This window comes from Pteropus alecto, unplaced genomic scaffold (genome assembly GCF_000325575.1).
Source record: "Pteropus alecto unplaced genomic scaffold, ASM32557v1 scaffold5, whole genome shotgun sequence".
In the NCBI taxonomy this organism is placed as follows: domain Eukaryota; kingdom Metazoa; phylum Chordata; class Mammalia; order Chiroptera; family Pteropodidae; genus Pteropus; species Pteropus alecto.
The window spans coordinates 15,973,664-15,986,410 of record NW_006441953.1 but is presented as its reverse complement, the minus strand read 5'-3'; the positions used below and the strand labels follow the sequence as shown (position 1 = coordinate 15,986,410).

At 33.8% G+C, this 12,747-nt stretch overlaps 2 pseudogenes; one reads left to right on the top strand and one right to left on the bottom strand.

The window, feature by feature from the left end:
- Positions 1–9,308: 9,308 nt before the first annotated feature.
- On the bottom strand, positions 9,309–9,427 carry LOC112485575 (annotated as a pseudogene).
- A 2,577-nt stretch (positions 9,428–12,004) lies between these two features.
- Positions 12,005–12,123, top strand: LOC112485582 (annotated as a pseudogene).
- The last annotated feature ends 624 nt before the right edge of the window (positions 12,124–12,747 follow it).

Sequence of the window (12,747 nt, the reverse complement as noted above, 5' to 3'; positions counted from 1 at the left end):
TAAACATATATATAAACATATATATATGTTTATGTGTGTGTGTACTGTGTATATATTTATATATGTTTATGTGTGTGAGTGTACTGTGTATATATTTAATAATATATTCTGTGTGCCATAATACATAATCTCCCTTAAGAAATGATTGCATTCAGAGAGACAATTTAAAAGTTTTCATGATTTAAAGCAACATTTCTCAGAGTATGTACCATGGAACACAAGTTTCACAAATTAATAGATGTTAGCACTGATGCCTCCCCACCCCCCGCCCCCGCTAACCCTCCCTCTAAGAGATGGGGATATTATCAATCAATACTTTAAAGAAAGAATTAATTTTATATTTTTTCTTGGATATTCACAATGCCTATTAGTATATTAAAATCTGGTAAATTTTATACTAAAGAAACCTTTAAACTTTTAACTTTAATTCAATGTTCCTCTATTTGTAGTATCATGGGCCCAACCCTCTTTCAGACTATGCATCTGGTAGTTTTTACTGAATTAGTGTTGTGCTTGAGCTATTTTTTAAAAAATATTGATTTATATCTTTGGTCTCTATCTGAGGTGCATGTAATTAAGTTAATTTTCTTTGCTCTAAATGTCGTGCCTAAATACCTTTTCTTTTCTACCACTTTATATACAGTGTTAGAATTATCGAAGCTGGATTGAGAGCACTCCATAGACGTCATGTATGCAGCAAAATATCTTAAGTCCCAGATTCTAAGAAGGGAGCGGTTGAGCTACTGAAATTTTATTAAGTCAAATTGAGACTCCTGTAAGATTATAAAAAAATAATCCTTTGCATATTTGTTGAGTGCAACGAATGCAATGAGATTAATTTATAATTGAATTAACTTTCTCATTGACAAATACTTAGAAACCTATTCCTTTTTGATCATAAAATTAAATTTATCAACTTTTATCTAATATGACAATCCATCCTAATATGTCATGAAAAGAAAACTTGAAAGTACTTTCGAATATAAAGGTTTACAGTAATATTACTGTTTTATAAGATGTGATATTTTTCAAGAACCCTATAACCTTTTAAGGAATCTGTAGTTGTTTATAAAAAATCACAGTAGAACTGGAGGTAAAAAGAGAAAAAGAAAAAACTGGAGAAAAACTGGAGGTAAAAAGAGAAAAAGAAAAAACTGGAGAAAAAGAAAAAACACACAATCAGGTCTGTAGGGCCATATAAAAATATTTATCTGGCTTCTCTGCTTAACACTCCCACACACTTGCCTTAGCTACTGTTTCTGATGGGTTTATTGACACTTGTTTGAGAACAGTTACCACCTATGGTGCTAAAGTCAGCCTTTAGATAAGGCTGGCAGTTCCTCTTGACGGGCATCTACTTGCAAGAGCAGAATTTGGCCTGCGGTGATTGACATGGATGGGGGTGAACAAATGATCTTCAAAGAACTAAAGTGGCCATGAAGCTAGGGCTCTGGAGAAGAAACGGTGAAGAGGATTAAGTGGATGAAAAAGGGATTTTGTAGAGCAGCATTGTGGGATCTCTTACTTACACTTGTTAAACAGGAAGAACATTGCAACCCCCCGGAGTTCCTAAATAGCGTACTTAACTATGAAGTCGGAACTTCTCAGTCATTCCTTGGGCAAAGCAGTACTGGCTTAAAAGTTGTCAGTCAATAGAAGATGCCCTTTAAGTAATGTCAATGAGTGATGCTGAGGTTTTTTCATTACGAGAGAAAAATACCATCCTTGTCCACAGTTTTGACTAAAATCTCATCCGGTGTAAAGTGCCATAAGATAGGAAAGGAGCCTATCCATGCTGTCATTCTCTCCCTGTCTTTTATATTCTATTAGAAAAAGGGCTCAAATATGTATGTACCTATCAAACGTCTTCCAGAGAGAGTAGCTCTTCTGGAACCCCACCTAGCTGGGTATACTTCCTCTTTTGTAGCATCATTTAGAAAAGTGGTTCTTTTGAATTTAGAGTGCCTTTATTTTTTTCTGGGAAAAGAAATCATTCTCTTCAAAATGTTTTTTAATTTAAAGCAGGCATTTTATGGGATTTTCTAAAGCCATTTTTAATGTGATGTAGTGTGAAGTATATTTTGTAACTTCTAGTTTAAAAATACTTCTTAACCATATCATCCCTTATTATCCAAACAATTCTGTGATTAGATCTTACTATATTCACCTATACATGAGGAAACTAAAGCTTTGTGAGGTTAAGTCATTTTTCTAAGATCCACAGCTATCAAACAGCAAAACACAGACTTAGACTTAAATCTAAGTCTCTAACATCAAATTCCATGTGATTTCCACTGTCGTGCATTGTTATATAGAAAAATGGAGTTAAAATATTAAGTAATTTTACAATGGTGAAAAGATATGCTCACATTCTTTACAGAGAAATTAATATAATATATTCATTTGCAAGGATTTTGGAATCAGATCTGGAATTACCTCAAAGCTCTTTCCCATTTTAAAGAAACTATGAGAAGTTAATCACTCTTAACTTTGATCATTTCATGTTATATTACATATAGAATATATAAAAGCAGACCCTTTTCCAATAAAGCCCATTAATGTTATATTTTTTAGTTTCCAATAACTCTGATACTACCCCTCTCTCAATCTCCCTCAATTTTTTATTTTTAATGTAACAGCAACCATCTCTTCACAAAGTCGGAACTGTTATGTTATTCTTATGTGATATAAGCAAAGTGTGTGTGTGTGTATGTGTGTGCACATGCTTGTGTGTACTAATATTTGGTCATTGAGAGTCTCAAGATCTGAAGAAAAATATTACTTTAGGGAGCAAGAAGAGTTAGGAAATTATGGAAATTTAACCATGGGACTCAGAGACTTAGTACCAAGAAAAAAGATGTGGCCAGGTGGGGGGATGGGGGTAGGTGAGCATAGAGAAAAAGACTTAATAATGTTTGGGAGGGGAGAGAGCCAATACTGGAGAAAGCAAGGATCTCCCAGTGAATTGATCATTCCGTTCTACGTCTCTTTACTGTCCAACTCTATACCTGTAATCTTACCATTGTAGATCCAATTCTGGACTAGCCTTGAAGAGAGCTAAGAAGTCTGGATAGATTGGAAGTGAATAAACATTCTTGCCAGAAATTATCTAAGAAGAAGAGGGAAAAAGAGGATACTGGTTATATTAAGTAACTATATCGGGGACAAAAGAGAATGCCAATACTTACCACAGAATGATTTATATTAAATTATTATTTTTTTTTTACAGGTTATATTAATGGTCTATTTAGGAATCCTGAGGTTTCAATGGAGGTGCTTCAGGTACAAGTTGAGCCTACTGGACAAGGTACAGGACCTTTTACCCCTTTCTTTAATTTTTTCTCATTTTATTTATTTGTGTTTGGCATATACAATTTTTAATGACAAATTGTTAACAGCAAAAAAAGGGGAAGAAAGGAAAGAGGGAAGAATGGAAGGTAGCTAGATAGAAAAAGAAGGAAGAAAGAAAAGAAGGTAGATCGCTGCTCTACATGTAGACAGCACATGTTAAAAACCAGCTCGTTGGTAGAAGCAACAATGTCTCCATTTTTAGAAGGGGAGACCTCGTTATAATGGAACAAATGGCAGTTATGAGGAAAGTTTTATGGAGAAGGTGCAACTTGAGTTCAACTTCGAAATCAGTTTAATATTCAAATAAGTAATGAGAAGGGAAAGTGATTTGAAGGTGAGGGGAATGAATTCCTAGAGATGGAGATAAAAATAATTCTTGAATATGCCTGTTCTTAAAATTTTTGAATGCTCCTCTGATAGTGACTAATATTTGTCCCTCTCCTTCCTCACTCCATAAAAACCAAGGAGATTTTAGTAAAGTTCTCTATTGGTCACCAATCGTCCCCAGGTCTGATAAACACGTTAACTTTGTGCACTACCTCTGAAATCAACTTTGAAAAATTGAAAACAATTCTGTTGTCATCAACAGAAGTGAATTACAATATAAAATATTGAATGGGAATTTTAATTTGATAAATGGGAACATTCTGGGTTCCATATTGAGTCCAGATGGTTGCAGTGTCTTTAATACGTGTATCCATTTGGCATTAGCACATTTGTGTATCACGGTCCCTTTCTCATCTATGTTTAATGATGGATAGCATCCAAATGGTACAAGATGTTCCACAACATGTTAAACTTCTGGTGAGTCTGTGCACAGACGACAAGCTCTCTTTTTCCTGATGTTCCTCACACTCAGTGTAACTGGTCAGGGATGATTTTAACTTCAGACTGGCTAATTGATGTTTTTCACTTCTTGGGGGAAAAAAAAAAAAAAAACAGAATAAAATGAATAATTGTTTCCCTCCAAAAGAGAGGAATGGACTTTATCTGGACTACAGAGTTCGAAGTGCATCTACAATTGCAGATAATTTTCTTTAGGCTACTGCCAAATATTGAGCTTTGGACAGCTGTCAGCGAGGTCTAGGTTTTTTGCGGAACTGGCTATTTTCAGAAATGTCTACAGTTAAATTAGGGAAGTAAACAAATGTCGCCTTCAACATAGTTCAGATTTACTTATTACTTTATCTATTACCTGTACTATAAATACTCACCTACCAGGTGTTCCTATCTTCATTTTTTTTTTTTCTCTTTAAAGCCAACAACACTGTTTCCAATTTGTTTTCCTTGAGTACGTCTTAGCTTTTTCAACCTACTCTAAAATTTGATGGTTTATCATTTCCCATAAAATAAGATTATTTGGTCTAGCATGAAAGGTTACTTACATTCTTTCTCCATCTTAGCTCTGCAACATTATCTCCTTTGTTTTGTTTTGTTTTCCTCTTCTTTTCTTTTTCATTGATGCACTTTGTATTCCATCCAAATTAAAATATTTTTCTTTGTCATACTTCAACAGACCTGAAGACAAATCCTACTGTGGATGGTTACACCCAGTTGAGAAAGATTGCCAGAAAATGCCCAGTATTTAAATAAAATACCTCTTACCTCTTCCTATGAACTGTGTGGAAACAATGTGAGAAACTAAGTAATGAAAAACTTTTAGTATCTCTGAGAATCTTTTGAAAATTGCCAATGTACAATGAATAAATACTTAAATTCAGTTGTGTCTAATTAGACATCTTAGAAATGACCTATGATGAGAGTAACTCACACCAATTTGAAGGAAAGTGTTGGCTATAGGTTGCCAAATAAATTATTGAAAGATTTATAGATGGATGGAGTCACTGATTTTTAAAACATGCTACCATAGCCCTCTCTAACCTGTTTCATGTCCATACTAAAGGACTCATGAAAGCTTAACGCTGGAAACTAAATTCTGGAATTCTGCTTTTGAGCCCTTCATACCCTAAGGCAGTAGGATATATGAGCGAGTGTAGTTTTGAGAACAGCAAAATATTTCTCTATATGTGTTCAATAAAGAATGAGCATATCTCGAGTCTCTTGAATATCTTAAGATTTATGGGGTAGATATTACACGTGCTTTTACATTTTTTCTCTTTTCCTAGGGAGCCTCTCTTGCTGTTCTTTTAGTGCATCCTCTCTTGCTTAAGAAAATCAAATCTGAATTTGAAATTTTCTTCCTTCCCTTTTTTTTTTATCATTCAACCTAGCTTATTTACTTTTTGCTTTCGACAATTAATTTTATTTTGGGTTACCTTTATTTATTTTTTGATTGTATTTGTCTTATTTCAGTTTGTTTTTCCTGTGTTGCTGCTTTTATTTTATGTTCAGAATTGTTTGTCAGCCTTTTGGTTTTTTCTACCTTTTATTTTCCCTTTGTTGATTCTCTGGTGCTCTTATTTTGCTGCCAGAGTCAAAATGAATGTGAAACCAGTGTCTCCCGTGAATTTACTCTGTTCTGCACATTTTTCTTTTATGTTTTTGTTTGTTACAAATTATCATGGTTTATAAACCCTTCCAGGCTTTTCAAAGGGTTTTGTATTACTAAAAATGAAAAATAAAAGGATGTAGCAGTTTCAGAGGGACAAATTCCCTTTTAGAAGTCACAGAGGATGTTAAAGTAAAGCAATAGAATGGTGATTGGATACATTTTCCAACATCATGAGGTAATGTGGTTGCTCTTATAATGTCACAGAAGTTAATGAGGCATTTTCCTGTAGAGAGACAGGATGGAATGGAGCAAACCTCATGGCATGTTCTGGACAGAAAACAAAGGCCTCCTTGCTTACTGGCCATTATAGTTTCGAAATAATTCTGATGAATTATACTCATGAAAAATTGAATCGCTGGCCCAGGTTTATCTAAGGCCTCAGATACCTAGTAGGTGTATGGTTGGCTGAGTATATTCTTTTCTAAGTACCTTGTTGGCCCAAAACTTAAAAGAAAAATCTTAAATAGCCTATGTCCATCTTCAGATCTCGTTAGATTGTATCTCACAGGTTTCTTACTGGTGAGACCTAGGAATTGCCTCTGGCTTATTAAAGAGAAGACATTACTGAAACTGTAGTGATTTACACAGAAAAGTTCCAGGAGCCTGGTGAACTAGGGTAAAAAAACAAAAAACAAAAAACAAAAAACAAAACAAAACAAAGAAACACCTCAAGGTCCAAAGGAGGCTAGCCTGCCAGTATGACAGCCAAAACCTTGCTGAAAAAAGATACTTGTCAGTGGGCACTACTGTCACTGAGAACATTGTGTTTTGTAGCTGCATAAATTTTCACTGCCCAGCCTTCACTTTAGACTGGAAGTTTGACTGGCTGAAGGTGGTCTATATACTTGTGACATAGATGTCAGGATGGTGGCAGAAGTGTTAGCTTCTCATGTATGGGCTGGACATACTAGGTTTCTCTTGGTGGGAAATTTCTTAAACAGAAGGAAGCCAGGATTCAAGTCAGCCAAAAAAAATGACATATGTCTTATGCATGTTTTATATATATATTTCCGAGCACTGTAGTTTTGCCTGCTTTCGAATTTTATAAAATGGAATCAAAATATATGTTTTTTGGAACAATATTCTTCTTTTGTTCGATATTGTTTGTAGGGTACATATTGATATGTGCAGCCAGATATGTTTATATTCAGAGTGATATTGTATTGCACTTTATGAATGTATTACAATGTATATACTTATTTATTCTATTCAGTATTTTTCCAGTTTTGATTACTACAGACATTTTGAATCTTCTTTTAAGTGTATCCTGACTTCCTTTACCTTGGGGTAGAATTTCTGGGTTTTCGGGAATATATATACTTATTTATATTTTTATAAATAATAAAAACATATGTCCTTCAATGTTGTACCAATTCATACTGTTATGACCAGTTTGTGAGAGTTCCCATTGCCTCTGGATTGGTTGATTACTGCTACAATAATGCTGTTAAATTACCACCTCAACTAAGTTGCTAAACATAGCAATCATTTATTCTCATTATTATAATCTGTAGGTTGTCTCTGATTCACACTGCAGTTGTGTAAGTCTATGTTTGTTTCATGTGCCCCTCATCCCATTGAGATAAGAATGCTGTCAGGGTCATGTTTTTTCTGTGGTGATAACAAAAGTGTGAGAGAACAAGGATAATGGCACACATACTTTTGAAGCTTCTGCTAATATTACATTCATTAACATCCCACTGGCCAAAGCAAGCCACCTGGGTTGATCACAATGTCATGAGTGGGGAAAGGTGCTCCACCCACAGTGGGAGATGCTACTTGGTTATATGGCAAAAGGTGTGGATGTAGGGAGAGGTGAAGAATTTGGGCCAGGAATTTATTATATCTCTGCATTCTCATCAAAATTAGTATTTTCAAATTTCTCCAAATAACATATAATGGTATTTTATTATAGTTGTAATATGTATTTATCTGATTATTAGTGAGGCTGGAAATATTTTTATGTCTTTGTTGGCCATTTTGTATTTCTTTTTTCATGAAGTGCCTGGATAAGTTTTCTGCCATCTTTGTTTCTAAATGATTCATTGTCTATGGCAGTCCCCCCACTTACCTGTGGAGATATGTTCCAAGACCTCCTGTGGATGCCTGAAACTGAAGATAGTACCGAACCTTATGTCTACTGTGCTTTTTCCTATACATGAATACCTATGATAAAGTTTAGTTTACAAATTAGGCACAGTAAGAGATTAACAATAATAATTAATAATAAAATAAAGCAATTATAACAATATACTATACTAAAAGTTATGTGACTGTGGTCTCTACGTCTCTCTCTCTCTCTCTCTCTCTCTCTCTCTTCCAATATCTGATTGTACTTTACTGAACATTTCACTTAAAGGAGGCATTTTATGGCTTCTTTAGCATATCCAAATTGCCATAAGCACTTTTCTTGCATTTCAGGGCCATTATTAAGTAAAATAAGGGTTACCTGAACACAAGCACTGCAATATGGTGACAGTTGATCTGAACAATGAGAAGGCTACTAAGTGACTGATAGGCAGGTATGGTATATAGTGTGGTGGATGCACAGGACAAAGGGATGATTCATATCTTAGGGGTAATGGAGCAGGACGGTGTGAGATTTTATCGCGCTACTCAGAATGGCATGCTTAAAACTTATGAATTGTTTAATTCTGGAATTTTTTATTTAATATTTTCAGACTAAGGAGAGCAGGTAACTGCAAATAGGGGAGACTACTCTATTTTTCTTGAGAGTCATTATGTATTTTGATATTTCTCTTTTTTTACCCGTATGTATTCTTACCAAGTATTTTTAGTTCCTTTATAATGATTTTTATCAAGAGTTCTTACTTGTAACATAATCAAATCTATTTTTGAAATATGGTTAATAGCTTTTTTGTCTTGTTTAATAAGTCCTTTTCAAAGTGAGGTTATAAAAATATTCTCTATTATATTATATTCAAAAAACTTTATAACTCTCACAAATTTAGGTACTCAGTGTATCTTGATGTGACAGGTCTTTTTATACTTGATCTTTTCTTATAGTGCCTTGGACTATCTATCCCTCTGTAATTGATATAAAACTTAAATGAGAATTCCACGTTCCAGAAAATACTGATATATTTATTTTAATTTAGAGTACATTGATTATGACATGGATTAACACAATATGTTTTCAATAATGAATTTAATGAGTTTTCAACTCAGAAAATGATTTTGATCTTTAATTTTGCTACATAATTTTGTAATTTTCTCAATAAATGTCATATATTTAAATTATTTATTACTGAACAATTGGTATTTTTTGAACTATTATAATGGTGTCATTAAAATTTTTTTCTTTTTCTTTTCTATTTTTTTTCTTTTTTTTCTTTTCTTTTTTTCTTTTTTTTTAGGCAAGACAACCCTTGGTTGACCTCACAGATTGCAAGGACCTTGTCAGTTTACAATCTCTTATTTTTTATGCCTATAGCATCTGGTCTTCCTAGGTGGTTTCTCATCCAAGTACTAACCAGGCCTAACCCTGCTTAGCTTCTGAGATCAGATGGGATCGGGCTTGTTCAGGGTGGCATGGCCATAGACAAATTTATTTTCTAACCATTTTATTTCTAAGCAATTAAAGCTGAATGTAGCATGTTTTTCTGGGGTTCTATATTTATTTTTTTGTCCAGCAGCACTGCTGAGTTCATTCATTAATTCTAATAGTATTATCTATTAATTGGAATTCTGTGTGTGAAGTCATATTGTCTGTAACTATGAAAGTTTTATTTCTTCATTTCAAATTTTGTAGCATTTTAATTACTTGTCATAATATATTAGTTATGTTCTAAAGTAAATATTGAATAGAAATGGTAATAGCAGACATTTGGGTTTTAAGTTGGATATGAAAGAGAAGAATTCACACATTTTACTATTAAATATGGTTAAGTTTACTCTTTATTGCTTTGAAAAGACCCCTCAGATTGCTGTGTTTTAAAATAAATAACTACTTGTTTAATTTTAAAATATTTTTATTGCATTTAATAAAAGGACAATTTTTTGATATGTGATATTTTTATATTATTTAGTTCAAAATATTTGCTACTTTTTATTGCATTTTTTTTTTCTCAAATTGATGTGTCATTTAGAAGTATTTTGGAGAGCGGTAGTGGGAAGAGAGGAAGGTTTAGTTATTTATTGACTTGGTTTGCTTTACTGGTTCTCGAGAAGTCAGTGGCCGGATTCCTATACCCAAGGTTGCAACTCTCTTCTACAGTAAAATCCATTGCTGCTCTTCTCCCCTTCCACTTGTCCTTTCAGGCCTGGGGACAGGAATGGCATTCCCACTCCCGCTCAACATTAGGTACCTCATCATTCCTTCTCTTTTAACTCTGTTCACAACTTTTATATTTCTTTATTTTAACACTTTTTATTAACCTGTTAGGTACCTACACAATCCTGACTAATACAGTGTGTTACTCTATTTTTCAAATAAATGTTAAATCAATTCATAATTATAATTCATAATTCAAAAGTATTCATTTATATAGCACCTAAATAAATCTTGTCCTATATACTATGTAAAATTACTCAGCTTTCCTAAATATAACTAAGATTTGGTTTCTAAAGAGGATGTGGAGGGACCCTCCTTAACAATATTTATCCCAGGAAAATGACTTTTATAATACAGAGAAGAGATATAATCTAATGAGAGCTCTCGCTAGGGACAAAAATATATTACTTCCATGTAATAATGTCTGGTAGAACTGAGGAAGATTAATAAATCTACAAAAATACTCACTTAAGACTACGTATTAAACGTCACCCACGGCAAATATTTGGTATGTTAACTTCTCAACAAATACTTTCAATTACTTTGAAATTTATTATTTTGATCATGTTTCTTTCTGTTTGCTTTGGGAAAAAAGTTATTTTTCATGCTTCTTAAATAATATTACTAAATCTTAAAAAACAAATTATAGAAAGTTCAGATTATGTTCCAACATAGTATAAATACAGCTTGATATAGGTAGACAATTCTGTGAGAAAAGCTATCAATTACAGATCAGGTCTTTTCCCTATACTTACCCAAAGATAAGACTTTAAATTAATTATTCCAAGTGAGAATGAGTTAATCATAGTAAAATGAAAAAAGGGAAAGCAAGAAAATAGTTCTAGATTCTGGAGATGTTACCCTTAGCACCTTGACTGAGACAGATTTACATTTGAAGAATCTTAGAATTTGAGTAGTTGAATTTTCAGATAGAGGATTTTAACTATCTTATTGGCTCTGTATGTACCAGGATCCAGGAGTTCGGAATGATTCTGAATTTAGGAAGAATAATATTTGATACCAGAGTGATAAAGTGGAGAGTTAGACATTTTTCATAATGTATTTAGTGTAAACACTCATTTCTGTCTCTCATGGTATTGTCTCTTTTGGAAAGCCCTTTTAGAAAAAAGACTGGACTACCAATAGCTTAGCAAGTTTAAATACTAAGAATGGACTCATCGATGAATGACTTCTTAGTGAGGAGCCAATTTAGAACAGACAGGGACAGGCAAACTGCTAACGGCAGGGCAGTCTGAGGTGTATAAGGATACAAGAGAAGAACAGCATGTTTTTATGTTAATTTGGTCTGTAACCTTGGCACTAAAGTGGTAAGGGAAATCTCATAAGGTATAAATGAAGGTCTCCAACCAAGCTACTGAGGATGTTACATAATACATCAGGTATAAAACCTCTTTGACTACATATATATTGAGTGTTTCGTTGCTAATAACACTTAACCTACTGATATTGTAGAGTAGCAGAAAAAGCGTAACTTTTGAAGTTAGATGAGTTGAAGTTCACAGAGTACATTGGGTGAGCCATTTAACCTTTCTTGCTTTTGGTGCTCTCATCTATAAAATGAGGACATTCAATCAGATTATCTGAATGGTCTCGTTGGGCTCCATAAAACCTGTGGCTTTACATATATTTAATGAACACACTCCAAGTAAGGTAGATATGGTATAATAGGAAAAGAAGTAGATTTATTTCAAGATAAAACAGACCTGATTTTGAGGTTTAGACCTGCTTAGATCTTTTCCCTCTGACCTTGTGATCTTGAACTTGAAATGTAAGTGCTATGAGACTGCAATTTCTCTTCAAAATGTGTATTTATTAAAAAACAAATGGTCTATGGCCATGCCACTCTGAACGTGCCTGATCTCGTCTGATCTCGGAAGCTAAGCAGGGTCAGGCCTGGTTAGTACTTGGATGGGAAACCACCTAGGAACACCAGTTGCTGTAGGTGTTAAAAAAAATGAGGGAAACCATAGAGATACCCTTTCTAAATACTACATATGTGTAACAAATGAACAGTTATATATTGGATATAACTAGGTCTCAAAAAAAAATCTTACACTGCCTAAATTTAGACTTTTTTTTTTAATACATATCACTAGTTCCAGGCACGTAAGAACAGATATAACTTCTTGCCACCTCTTCCCCAGCTGGGCATGCTGTTGTGTGTTAATATATTGATGGTAGGTCCTCTGTCTTCTTGGGTCCTGGAATGACTAATAAAATAAGTCCCCGGCAACCCAGCAACCTGGATTAAACAGAGTCAGTGAGAAATATTAAGCCTAGAAACAATCTTTGTTGAATATTTATGCCATAGAGAAATCACTATGTTGAAGTAACAAGACCAAGTATGGATATTAAGCATGCTTGGACTTTAAGGAATACAAAGATTAGGTAGTTAAGTAATAAGAAAACATAGTGGAAGCAGCAAATATGACACATTTTAAAGTAGAATGGTCCCAGAGGGGCATGTTTAGTATTGGAGATCACCAGAAATTGAACCAAGTCTGTATCAGTAACCAAGAAAGTTTAAAATAGGAAAAGTATCTATTCAATAGAAAGTGTGATTCTGGGG